Source organism: Ammospiza nelsoni, chromosome 2 (assembly GCF_027579445.1).
Source record: "Ammospiza nelsoni isolate bAmmNel1 chromosome 2, bAmmNel1.pri, whole genome shotgun sequence".
Taxonomy (NCBI): domain Eukaryota; kingdom Metazoa; phylum Chordata; class Aves; order Passeriformes; family Passerellidae; genus Ammospiza; species Ammospiza nelsoni.
Window position 1 is genome coordinate 6,042,830 of NC_080634.1, and position 12,611 is coordinate 6,055,440.

General features: G+C 41.7%; 2 long non-coding RNA genes across 2 annotated transcripts in view; both read left to right on the forward strand.

Moving 5' to 3' along the window:
- Positions 1-1,417, forward strand: part of LOC132070204 (uncharacterized) — a 45,922-nt gene extending 44,505 nt beyond the window's left edge. The window contains exons 6-7 of the long non-coding RNA XR_009417908.1: positions 419-543; positions 1,138-1,417. This is a non-coding gene — a long non-coding RNA (uncharacterized LOC132070204). The remainder of the gene's footprint in view (positions 1-418; positions 544-1,137) is intronic.
- A 1,090-nt stretch (positions 1,418-2,507) lies between these two features.
- On the forward strand, positions 2,508-3,319 carry LOC132070223 (uncharacterized). Its single transcript, XR_009417912.1, has 2 exons — positions 2,508-2,727; positions 3,048-3,319. It is a non-coding gene; the product is annotated as an uncharacterized LOC132070223 (long non-coding RNA).
- Positions 3,320-12,611: the final 9,292 nt, after the last annotated feature.

Below are 12,611 nucleotides of genomic sequence, written 5' to 3' on the forward strand. Positions count from 1 at the left end.
GGTCTAGAAACAGAAATTGGTGTGCACAGTATTTATATTTCCTCTTCAAGGAACAAAAATAACCTTTTTGTTAAAGCTCCTTGTTTGGTTTTCTTGCAAACCATGCTAAATGCAGGTTGGTTCACTAATGAATTGTCTCATGATCCTCAGGATTATGAAGTTTGTCCCACAAAACCCAGCAAGTGTCCCCACAGGCATTGTGTTCTTTTTCCAGCCTGCTGGCAGAGCCAGAGTTGGGCTGAGCAGCTGCTGAGCACCTTGCTAGAAAAAGAGATTTCTCCAGTCAGAGATGCTCTGTGGTGTTCCCTAACAGGGAGCTCAAACCAGAACCTGATCCTGAAGGTGGACTCAGTAGTCATGTAAGAAACTGCTGGTTGATCTCACAAAGTGAATTTATCATCTCTTTTTCATCCTGCAGTTTTCTATGTGCTGCTATGTTAACTCATTCCTACCTCGAGCCTGGCCTGCATTTCCATGCTGCTGTTGCAAAATGCCCCTTTCAGAGGTTCAGTGTATTCCAGGATTTCTTGGAGAAAACCACTGGTGAGTTTGGTTCTGATTTTGAAATCTGGTGGCACTGAGATTCAGACAAAGCTAAGGTTATCTTGCATGTTGTGCAAAAGGGACTTTTGTAGCTCAACCCTGGGTTTAGAAATATATTTATTTAGAAATAATTCTTGCAGGGCTATACATTTCCATATATTTACCAAAGAGCCTGAGTGTTAATGCCAAATATGAACCTCAAACATTAAGAAAATTTGCTTCTAACAGTTTTACAAAAAATTTTTATTCTTGTTTCAAATCACACAACATTTGCTGGGTTTGCACATCTATTCTTTGAGTCACAATATTATTTTTTTTTAATATTACTTACTTTTTATTTAAAATGCAAATGAATTTTTTTTTGGTCACAGTTACTGAGGAAACATCACAGCAGTGTTTTCCAAATGATCAACCCAAATAAAGCTCAAACCACAATGAACCTAAAGGCTCAGAAGCCCTCAGAATTCTAACAAAAAATTCAGATAGGCTCAATCTTAAAAATAGTTTAAAGCTCTCCATTTGTTTTAGAAGACATCAGACCAGAAAAGATTCCTGAGAGACTGAAATGCATCTTTTTACTCTTTACTCAACTAGATCTTGCTGCCTAGGAGATGGACAACTGGCATATGTAATTGCAGTGTACCTGAGCTGTATTTAAAAATAGGAGCCCTGTGAAACAGAGAGGTGAAAGCTTGAATTAGCATGATTAACAGACAGCTCTATATCAATTTTATTTATGATGAATAATTCAGAGCATCCCAAGTCCCTCATCAGGTTGGCTACCATAATCCATGGAATGAAACAGGGATCACAGAACAAGCAAAAAATTGCAATATCCTCTTGAAAATGTCACATTGTTTTGAGGCCATCTAATCAAAACCATCCCAAAGTGTAGTGCAGGACCAAACCCAAGTGTTGGACTGCCAGAAATGGGAATCCTGCTGCATTTCACATCCTCCCCTCATGCCAGCACGGAAAGGTCGCACTGTTGATGCCTGTAAGCTGCAGCCGTCTCTTCTCCCCAGAGCCTCTCCTCACTGGTGCTGATTGAACTGATCTATGTTCCTGAATCCCAGCCAGCACAGTGATCACTCTCTTCAGCTGTTTGACACAAGGGCAGGAACCACAGAGTAACTGGAGGGTGAGTCCTGCTTTGATGGCCCCTGAGTCCTGACTGTCCTGCTGTGTGTGTTTTCTCCCTCAAGTACCAACATCAGGCTAATTTCTTACCCAGTGAGCTCTGCTGGCCCTAATGCTCTGCAGAACGAGTAGAGCAGCTTCCCCAGCCATTCACTACTCTTAACAATTGATGGACAAGACATTTTCCTCTTGTGCTGTTTTGTACTCATGCTAGAGCAAGGAGCTTCCTCTGAAATGGGAATCTTTACCCAGAAGCTTCATGGTTTCCAACTTGGCAATTGTCTGTGAGAAATGCTCACTGCTCTCAACAAATTTTAATTCTAACAATGTTTAAAGAGTGCTTTAAACAAAGAAAATAAGTAAAACCCTACTCAAGGTGTCATTTGGACATTTCAAAAGCCAAATAAATAGCGAGACAATTGGTAAGTGATGTGTTGGTGCTTAGCTATATGCAATGGATTAACTTCTTGATTTGACTAATTTAAAATTCATTATGTGCACTCAGCTTTTTTAATTTTTTGAGAGGAAGACAGGAATGAATGCAACAAATTCATTCTCTTCAGCACATTAAAAATATAAATTACTGAAGTTAGTACTAGTATTCATAGAACACCTTTTCTATTCCTTGTATACAGAAATATAAAAATGACAATAATGTCTGAGCAACTTTCAGCTGTGCATGGTGATGGTTTTATTCCCTTTAAAGAGGTAAAGGTGGGGAGGGAAAGAGTTGGTTGAATTACTAATATAGCTGTACTTGTCTCTGTGAATGTTTTTGAGAAAACGATTTCTCATCTCTGATGGAATCATTATTGACATTTGCAGAGACTCTGGTGCAGCCTTTCACCTTCTTATCTGCAGAAAGTTCTGTCTTCTGGAGAGAATTTATGTCCCCTTCATTCTGGATCTGTGGGAGCTCTCCCCTCACTCTGAGGAGGCAGAAACCTCATGGCACACAGGCTTTGCTTCCAAGCAGTTTTCAGTATGGAGCAGTAGTATTTCCATTATCCTGGAGTCACCTCCAGGCACTGGCCATGACAACAGGTAGGACATAGAACAAAATGACTCCTGGACCCTAAGAATTATTTTGTTGTATTTTTTAGCTCTATAGATGCTGTTCACAACAAGGGGAGTATCTTTGTCAAGGTTAAATATTCTGAGAACAGAGAAATTACCTTTAGAAATACTGCAATGGGCCTAAGGGACATTTTTTTTCCTTACACAATATTAATTTTAAAAGTAATCAAATCTCCTAGGAGAGCAATGCCACATGAAGTTATTTAAAGTGTGTCAGAAGATGAACAGAAAAGTTAACATTGCCATTTCATCTCTGCCATTCTTTCTGTTATGCCCAAACTTCACAGCATCCAATAATGCATGCAAGAGATCTGGCTGGCTGACGTCTGTCCGTCCTGAGGCACAATGAAAGGAATCAAGAATAGAGCAGCTGCTTGAGCTCTGAACCATCTTGTTTTTATAGGCTCTTACATAAGCCTTTTTTCCTTCTGACTCTGTATTTACCAAGTCAAGGGTCTCTCTCATTGTTCCATTAGCGCAGTACCTGAACTTACAGCAAAGCAAGGAAATATGGCAATAAATCTTATTAGCTGTTGTTGTAGATGGAACACAGTCCCAATGGCTCTCCTGAGTGAGCTGCATCCCTCTCAAGCAGATATCAAAGAGAATAAGATTATGTTCAACAAAAGAGAGCAACAAACTTATTTTCAAAACGGTGATTTCTAAACTGCATGGCACGAATGCCGTTCTTTGGGAAAGCGAGGTTTTTCAAATGATCTGTGTATAGAACCACTGATAGGATATGTGAGAAGAGGGGACAAAGTGCTCCTGCTCTCATTCCTGTCTCTCTCTCCACGTTCCTGGCAGCAGCCTGAGTGGGCCAAGGCTACAGGGGCTGCCCCATTGTTTTCAGACCCCACAGATGATGAACTTCAAATATTAGACTGACTTCAATGCAACTCATTTAAAGGATCAATGTTCCCACAGTTCAGTCTGAAGAGAGAAGCTGCAGTGTTTTCAAAGCTTGTTTCTTGCCTTGCTGTGGATGAGGTACCTGGCTCATTTGTTCCTCATAAGTTGCAGCTCTGAATATTTCTGAGAATATTGAGATTGCCTCTCTGCTGCTTTGCTTTCCTTTGTGTACCTGCTGGATCTGTGATGTGTCTTTGAGCAGGCCTGTCTGCTGGCCACGTTTTAACTGATAGTTATGTTGAGATTATTTATTCAAGAGACACAGGTAGGCTTTCAGGTGCTTCTGTCCACCAGCTGAATGTTCATTGGGACTGAAACCTCTTGGGCTGCTCCTGGCTCTCAAGAGTTTCAGCACTGGGCCAGCGCGAGCTTCCTCAGCACTGTCAAGAATGAAATGTTTGTTGGCACATGCAGGAGCTGAATGTTGGGCACCTGGAGAGCTCTAAAATTGAAATAGACACCTACTTAGGTTTAAGAGCCTTCTGAGCTGGGCAGCAGCTGAACAGAAGTTTTTAGTGTCACTGTTTGTAATTGCAGCTGACTTCTGCCTGCCTTGGATACCTCAATACCTTTTTGGGATCTGGCCCTAAATGCATTAAATAATAAAGGACAGGCAATTAAGAAGTCTTGCTTAACTGGCTCAGCCTCTTGAAGAAAGCTACAAATCAGCCTTGTTTCCTCCTCCTGAGAATCATTAGATCATTTGTTACAAGGGCACAGGGAGCCTCTGCAGTGTTTCATGGCAGAAAGTGCACAGGGCTGCTCTGTGGAGTGCTCTGTGCTGTTGTTTACAAACCCAGTGTGCCACTGAGCATCCCAGCTGCATGTTTAGTTTGAAAAGCGATATGTCAGTTGCTATTTAATTAGGACCCTGCAGCCCACCTTTCTCAGATGCAGCAGCTTATTAAAGCATTCCCTGATTGGGAATATGCAGATGCCATTGATGGAAGAAATAGCTGCTTTTAGTTAGAGTGAAAGGAGTTTGCCACCTCTAGCCTGGACTTAGAGCAGCACACTTGGACCCCAGGGTTTAGGAGTAAGGACGGAGGAGACAAACAGGCTGCTATTCTCCTTCCAAGGAAAATGATGTTGGAAGGGGTGTTGCTGTGCTCCCTGTCCTGGGAGAGGAAATTCTCCTCCCCTGCTGCCTGTGTATCCTTCTCACATGGCTCTTCTCTGCAAGAATTTCAACAACAGGTGAGCAGCTTCTCTTTACTGCTCGCTCGTTTGGGCTGGGATGGAGGGCAATAGGACGCAAAAAAAAAAGTTGGTGCTTGGAACCTCTGGGAGAGGCCTGCAAAGAATAAGCTGCTTCCAGAAAAAGAGCATGGCACTGTTCAAGGCCGGGCTGGATGGGGCCTTGAGCAGCCTGGTCGAGAGGGAATGTCCCTCCCATGGCTGAGGGGTGGGAATAGGAGATCTTCAAGGGCCCTTCCAACCCAAGCCAGGCTATAATTCACCAGTGTGCAGCCTTCTCTCATTTGGAAGGCAATTAGTTATTCTTTAAATTAAGGGAATTGAGGCTGCAAAGAGACTCCCCAGTTAGCTCTAATTGTAAAGATAACTCTAAAATAAACTATAGTGTGCTATTCAAATGCTGGGTTTATTCTTAGTGTTATTAACCACTTCCCATTTCTCTATTGCTGCAAGCTTAAAAAAAAAAAAAACCCAAACCCTCAAACTCACCAAAAACTGATGGTATGTATGTGAACTCTGGTACTGATACACTTGGAGAATTACATATTTGATTTATGCTGAGCTACAAGGGTTATTCCAGAGTTCTTAGCCTGTTTGTTTTTTATGTACCTTTCCAGAGGTGATAATTCTCTGTCTCACTTTGAAATAAGAAAGATGAGTTTAGAAGAAAGTGTTTAATATATTTTTTTCTTCTACGAAAGTTTACAGTAACAAAGTATCCATGTCCTCCAGAGAACCTTTGTACTTTTAAGAAGGGCACAGCATTTCCTGCAGATGTTAATGTGTGTGTGTATAGAGGCAAGGGCTGTTTAACTGGTGAGAAAATTCCATTATGGAATAAGAAGATGGAGCTCAATCTTCACTTCTCTTACCCCTGACTTTGGGATTATTATCTCTATTTGATAGTGTACTCTGGCTTTTGTTCAAGCAAAATTCTCCTGCATTTCCCACCTCCTCTGGCTTTTTGTGAAGTGACAAATCATTGTAAGCAATATCTTCCTTCTAAGTTAATTTTTGCAGTTTCAGGTTGCTGGTTTTGCTCACTTAAAGACTTCCTTTTTTTCTTGTTAAGGCAATCACATCCTAAGCACAGAGGTACCCATAGAGTAGGAAATAATCATGACAATGAATCTTGCTCCCTACAAGAAGCTAAACAAGTTGCATGATTGAAGCCCATGCCTGAATGACAAAAAGTTCTGGCCATGATTTGAGCTAATTAAGCCCACAGCTTCTGTATCTCCAGCTCTAGGAGAAAAAGTGGTGATAGCTCACCACGGTAATTGTGAGAATTAGTGCAATTATATCCATATTTTACACATTTTACTATGCCACATGCTATTTCACCTAGGAGTGAATGACTTGCTTTCCCACTGTAATGGGAAAGGAACAATGTCACAGAAAAAAGAGAAGAGCTGGCTAAGTGTTACTGATGGCTGCATTTTATTTACCAAGAGATGGGTATTACTCTAGCAATATATTTCTAGCCTTTTCCTTCACCAAACACACAAGTTCTTTTGATGAGCAAAGAAAAGCTAATGAAAAGCCTATGATAACAAACAAAATCACAAGAGCAATATGAAAAGAAACTGGGAAATGCTGATAGTCTCAATTATTATAATTGTGATGGTGTTTACAGGGGTTTTAGGATGAGGGAAGAGATGAGAATGTTGACTTTGTTTTAAAAAGTTTGATTTATTATTTTATGATATATATTATATTATATTAAAACTGTACTAAAAGAATCGAAGAAAGGATTTCATTAGAAGGTTAGCTAAGAATAGAAAAAGAAAGAAAGATAACAAAAGTTTGTGTTTTGGACATAGAGTCTAAGTTAGCTGACTGTGATTGGCCATTAATTAAAACAATTACATGATACCAATCACAGATCTTCTTGTATTTTACAGCAGCAGATAACTTGTTTACGTTTTGGTTTTGAGGCTTTTTAGCTTCTTAGGAGAAAAAATCTTAAGGAAAGGATTTTTCATAAAATGTATCTGTGACATATAATAATCTAGAATAGAAGGAAATTATATTATTACTTTAATACGCACTCTTGGCAAAAGGAGTAAAAAAAAAAAACACACCCCAAAAAAACCACCAAGCAATTGTTAAATTTTTAAAGGCATTTATGAAACTGCAGCAAAACAACTTTTCACTCCCATTTAACACATATTTAGAGTTGGGAAATGGTATGTGGTATTAAAAACATGGCAATGTTCCTTGTAGTAAATGCTTTCTGTCCTGTAAGCCAAAGAAAGGGTTGACACTGCCCTGTTTCTGCAAACCAGAGTGTTCATCAAACATTTCTACAGTCACTGCTCACACCCAAAAAACTATAAGGAGTGTTATTAGCTGAAATAGTATTGAAACCACTTATGTCAAGCAAAGGGGGAAGGAGGAGGAAGTGAAGTGAATGCAGCTCCACTGGACATAGCACTGCAATTCCCTTGTTTCGTGAGGAGTTACTTGGGAAGGATGGACATTCAGTGTTTGGTGACAAGCTGTTGGAGTGTGATATTGGTCTGAGGGTGAAAGGGTGAAGCAGGAATGCAAAATCACTCCTGTCCTGAAGATTGCCATGTTGGAATGCAAGACAGGGGCGGGGATGTTAGCTGTGCCAGCAGGGATGGTGTAGGAGGGACATTTAAATACTGTTTGACCATAGGGGAGTAAGACTCTAAGACTGTGAGGTTTTGTTTTTTTTTCAAAGTAAGAATTAGTCCAGGATCAAAGGGATCATTATTTCACTGCATTAGTCTTGGTTTGTACTGCTATCTCTGTCCTGCTAACCATTTAGACACTTATGCATAAAACTGGCAGACATTCTGTGTCATATTCTGGCTAATCCATCCAAGAGGTGTCCATAAACATCATTCCCCAGTTACAGGGCTGTGCCAAAGCCTGGAGGGTTTGCAGGGATATTCTGAGTGGCCACACTGACAACAGGACTGATGCCAGGTGTCAGTCAGTGCCCTGACTGATCACCAGAGCAGGAAAACCAGTTCTCCCAGGCTTTTCAGCAGCCAGGAGCTGCTGGGCTGCATCCTCAATCCTCCACATCCACCTTTGCTGCAGCCTGAGAGCTCCATCAGGAAAGCAGGGACGGAGTCTGTGCTCAATCTGTGGCCAGGTAGGGAGCAGAGAAACCCTTGGGGTGACTGTGAGCAGCGCTGAGGCTGCCCTGCACTGGGTCAGATGCTGCTACTGCTCCAGCTAGAGCTTTTGGGATCACCCCAATGTGATTTTCTTTTTCTATGGGGAGAAGGATGGAAGAGAGCAGCATCATCCAGCATATGAGGGTTTCAATCAGTTTTCTGCTTCTCCTTCAGTTACTTTGCAGCTGCTTTGCACTTCCCTCTCAGATGCAACAGGGCCCCAGATTTCAGCTGCTGAGATGGAAATATGCTTAATAATAGATTATGAAAAAGACGTGGTGAAAAATTCCAGTTTAGATGGAGGATTTTAGTGCCAGATTGTGCCCTGGGATTCCAATGCATATCTTCCATTAAAGCCATTAAAAATGTTTGCATTTTAAGGAAGAATTTGGACTTTTGACACAATTCCCTCCTTCTCTTTGGGAGCCAAACATTTTCTGTGGTAACAGAACATATTATAACAAGAATAAATATAATACATTCAGGCACTAAAATGAATAACAGTCCTTGATCTATTTGCTGAAGATTACAGGCATGAAATGTGAAAGCTGTTAGTGGTTTGAAGAAAGATATTTTGCTGTAATTGGCACTGCAGCTTTGGTTTTATTACAAAATATGAAGGAGATGACCAGAGAGGTGTCCAGATCCTCACATTCTGTGGAGAGATCACAGTGCATCTCAAGTTCATAACTTTGGCCAGCAGTTTGCTGCTTTTTGAATCAAGAAATCCTAAAATCTCAGGGTAATGTGTTTGTCACACACAAGCTGCTGCTTCCTATTCCAGTGGGATCAAAACCTTGGTGGTGAGGGTGTATGGCTACAGGTGTAAGGAAAATGTTTCCTGTATTCATGAGGTGCTGTATGAATTAAAATGGCTTTGCGCGAATGGAACACTTTGCTTTAAACACTCAACCCTTCAGTTTCTGTACAGTTTCAAACTGTACAATATAAGGAGCAATATAAGGATGTGCAGAGAGAAGGTTTGTCCTGCAGCATGGAGGTAACTCTCATCCTTCTCTCCCTCCTCAAGTGTTTGAAGCAGGCTGTTTCCATTCCTTTCCTTCAGAAATGAAAGCAAATGCCTACAACTTGTGCTTATTCCTTGGGGAATGAGGAAAGACAGAGCTCAGCCCAGGAGCTTCTGAGCTCTCTGTTGCCTCCTGCTCTTCTGGGAGGCTCTTCTTCTTCCCTGAGTCCTGAGGTCAAGACAGACTTCACAACTGGGCTACCCGGTACAATGCAGTTTGGTGTGAAACCTTTAGAAATTTCTGTGATGGTAGATTTCACCAGAAATTTAACTTGCTTTACAGACTGTTTGTTTTTTCCAAGATTGATTGTTGTCCACAAAAAAATAAGCTGTTTCATCAAAGTTGACCTCTTGAAAAAAGAAAAATCATTGTCCATCCCATCAGAGAATCCCCAGCTAGCTGTGAACAAACATTGTTTTTAACCTTATTCCTTTATACATAAGGCATAAGTAATGCCTAGTGTGAATTTCCTTGGCATGCCATGTGTATCTTCCAATTTGGTCTCCTTGAGGAAAAATTAGCACGTTGTATTTTTGGCTGTTGGGCAGGCCATAACAGCAAAGCCAAGGGGATTTGCCTGCAAACGCCAACCACAGTTGGGGTGTGGTTTTCAATGATTTAAATACTTACAGAATGCCATCAGAGGGTGAAACAAGGAGGAGGGGGATAGGATACAGCCGTGGAGGGGTTGTTTTGGTGCCTGTAACCTCTGGGGGACTGCTCACTGTACAGAGCTGTCTCCTCAAATAAATATTTGGGAATAACTGTATGGTAGTGAGAAGAGAGGGAAAGGCCCTTACTGCTGATATTGTTCAAAAGGTTTGAGATGCTTGCAACTGTTTCCAGAATTGATTTAGACCTCTAGATAACTTTTCTGATCTGTGGAAGGGGCAAGAGCACCTCTAAATGCAACAGTAAGGCTCATCTGGGAGCAGACAAGTAAATGAATGCTTGAAGAGCCTGTGCAGATTGCTTTGCCTCGTTGCTGTGCTACTCCTCTCTCCTTCAGATCTCCAGAGTATCAGACAAGCCATTTTCCCTTGATGCTACAACCCACATAGCTGCTGTACCAAGTCATGTTTGGTGGTGGCATTTGCTGAGTGCTTTCTGAGGCTTTTCTGGTCTTTATTCCTTCTGGTTACTCTTAGCATCACTGAAGTTCAGCTGGTCCAAGAATCAGTTGTTCCCTGACGGATATAAGAAGCCAGAACACACAGCAAACATGAATGAACTTTATTTAAAATAGAAGCAATCAGTCCTTTTCCTCACTAAAGAAATAGACTGAGGCAGAAAGCTGGGATGTTTCTGTTCTATAAAGAAGATCTCACACCAGTCATACCTTAGCTGGTTCCCCTCCTCTTCTTTTGTCGGTGTTAGGCATCTGCATTAGCAAGCTGTGCTTTTCATTCCGGAGTGATGAAAGGGAACAACAATAAATTACAATGCCTTTTAAGAAGTCTCCAAATCTTATCAGATCTCACATTTCATCCTGGTTGCTTTTTCATGTCATTCTTTTACTGTTACTCTAATTGCCACTCAAAGTTTATTTTGCTGCTGTTGTGCACCTAGCACTTGCAGCTACTGTGGAGAAATATTATGGAAGCAGAAAGCAGGGATCCTCTCTCCTCCCTTTTTGTAAATTCCTGTTGCTTGTGAAATTCCCAAACTCCAACCTCCCAAGTTTCTGAAAAGAGTGGCCCTCTATGTACTCTGAGGTATTGTTACACTGTTAAAAATGGAAATCTGATGCTGCTTCTTGTGGGGTGGAGGGGAAGGAGCTGAGAAAGGTGGCGCTTTCACCCCAGCTGTCTCATGATGCTTGAATGCTGGGAGTAGAAAACAATATAACAAATACCTGAAAATGCAGCCACCTACCACTTTTTATATAAATTTGTGAGCCGAACTCACTGTTGACATAAGCAGATGCAAATCTAATGAAGTCACTGCACTTCCTTCTGCTTATGCCAGAGGTGAATTTGTCCCTATTTTTGGAACGTGGTGGTTTTGTGCTACAGCACTGGCACACTGTATCATGTCAAAATCCTCTTGAGCAATGGCAGTGTGCCACTGGCTGAGTAACATGATGCATGGAGTCAAACATCTGCCTGATAATGGTCCTGATCTGCTTTTTGACAGGATGCATCATGCCACTGTACCATGCCCGAAGGCATCTGATAGGAATCCTGTCAGGATCTGATAATAAGAAATGTGTGCTAACTGAATATTGGAGCATTTCAGCATTCTGTGGAAACAGTGATCTCTGTGTTAGTGCATTTATAAATCTCTTCCAAATGCCTCATGTACTTGGGTGAAAAATGATCACCAATGTACTCCCACTTCAATGTGTCACATTAACATAATAAACGATAAATCATTTTCTATTTTAGTCCATTCTGCTTTAAGGACCGATATTGGATTTTCTCCTAAAAATGATCAATTGGTATTGAAAGAATTTGTTTCTATTTGTGATTTTACAGGCTTGTTTTCTCAGTGTTATAAAGCATAAGAGGGTTTTGTTCGGGGTTTTTTGGGTGTCGTTTTTTATAAACTAACAGCAGGCCTTGCTCTCGCTGCATGTGAGAGCGTTTCACCTCAGACAGCACGGTGCTGAGCACGCCCTCCCTAAAGCAGGAAACGTGTTTCACAATCCTCCGTGCTTCCCGGGGAGGATGTGCAGGGTGGACAGCCGGCAGTCCTGCGGAGGCGAGGCGGCCAGAGGAACGCCCGGAGGAGCCTGGCCGTGTGCTTGCGGCGAAGCCCTGCGGGTCAGCAGCGGGAGCAGGCCGGGGGCCGGAGCAGCGAGCGGCGCAGGGCGGTGCTCGGGACTGCCGGCCTGCGGTCCTGCGAGCGGCATGGTGTCCTGCCTTGGGGAAGGAGCGGAAACAGATCTCTCGAATTCGCAGCGATCAAACAGAGATTTGCAGATAGCAATCAGCACCTGGATTTTCTGTTTTGACAAAGAAGCCAGTCAGGAGCCCTTGCATTTTGTATATGCAAGTGCATTTTACCCTTGCAGAAACTTTGCAGTGACTGCAAAGGTGAGAGCTTCAGCTGGAGTCCATTCACATGGATCTACAAAATGCAGCAAGAACAGGCTATCAGAGTGCTGGTTAAAAAGCATCCAGCTACCTTAAAATCTGTATGCACAAAACATGAAAAAAAAAAAAAACAACTAAACATGTATGCAGGAAATTGGATCATTGCTCACAGTATTGCAGTTTGAATGTTTTGAAGATACACTTTCTACAAACAGGGGATCCTCCTGGGGTCAGACAGAGCTATTTTAAACTTGTGTATTCATCTAACTGTTCTGGCCAAGGGGATGTATCTGTGTTTGTGTGTATATACATGCAAAGAGAGGGAGAGAGTATAAATGTAGAATTTATGATCAAAAGCTTCAATTTCTGGCCACTATTAAATATAGGTAAACTTCAAAACAAATTTTGTGAAAAAGAAAAATCAGATAATTCACTTTAGACCTGATGAGAAGAATACAAGAGCAAACAAGTGTAAATCCCTCCCAGGCTCATAAGCAGGGATAATGCTAACAAGGCATACT